This window comes from Lepisosteus oculatus, chromosome 24 (assembly GCF_040954835.1).
Source record: "Lepisosteus oculatus isolate fLepOcu1 chromosome 24, fLepOcu1.hap2, whole genome shotgun sequence".
Classification (NCBI taxonomy): Eukaryota; Metazoa; Chordata; class Actinopteri; order Semionotiformes; family Lepisosteidae; genus Lepisosteus; species Lepisosteus oculatus.
Genome location: NC_090719.1, coordinates 6,035,670 through 6,036,827, shown reverse-complemented (window position 1 = coordinate 6,036,827; position 1,158 = coordinate 6,035,670).

Sequence of the window (1,158 nt, the reverse complement as noted above, 5' to 3'; positions counted from 1 at the left end):
GATACCTCTTGTAACAAATGAATTACAATAGACACATAACAAATACACTAGAACACTGAGTTAGGAAACAGATAATCTTCCCATAATATTGAACTTCTCTTAGCACAATGGAAGTTTGTCACTTTACAAAAATGCTCTTCTTCCAATTAAAGTTCTAATTCTATTAAAGTTTGCTAATAGAAAATAATAACTGTTGCTCCAATATTTCCTGATCACTAATGTATGTAATTACATTATCACTCTACCAATATCAGCAAGCAATCACATTTGAGGATTAATCAAGTCTTATTTTACAAAATTTGTGGAACCTATTATACAGGTCTAAATCGAGAAAAAGTGGTGGAACACTTCTTTGATTTTAATTAAACTATCCAATGTATGGTATATTCCTTTTCAAAAGTGGGAATGAGTTTATTTAGATTTCACCATTGTATTTCTTTATAAAATACATCAAAAGATGTTTCATCAGGACATTAGTTTTACTTTTTTATTATTAGGAAGCAAATCTAAAAAATATTATTATTAATAAAATATTGCCAGAAAGTCAAGAGTAGCATGAAAAATGGTGAACATGAGTAACAAATGCATATTATGACAGAAGTACGTTCTTGTGCCACTTCATATTTAAGTGTTCGTTTCCAAATCTGCAGGAAATATATCATCATTATGTAATTTTGTGGAATTATCTTTGTATTTCAAACAAGGTTTGAAAACAATATTATAACAAAGACAATAAGTCATATATATTTATAAGGTGTGTAAAAAAGCACATAATCTAAATATTTTAAAGTTGTTTTCTAACCAAGCACATACATACAGTATATACAAGTATATACTGTACACAATGTATCATAGATAGGTTGAGTTAAGTTTTATTCAAATTATAAAGTCAATATTTTGGCTTTTTTCCTTGGCCTGGGGACCGTGATAATTCAGGGGAAAAGACTGAGTATCCATAGCAACTCTAGCAGTGCGTTTTCCAGCACTTAAATTAATCGACCTCTCCTTTGTGGTTTGCACAGCATTTTGACGCGCTATATATATAATCATAGGTTGTCAACAACATTATTAAACCTGTCATTAAGAAAAGACTAAAACATTCACCACTCCCTCGCCCCCTCTCTCTCGTTCTACTTGAATTTCCCACGCCTGTTTGAT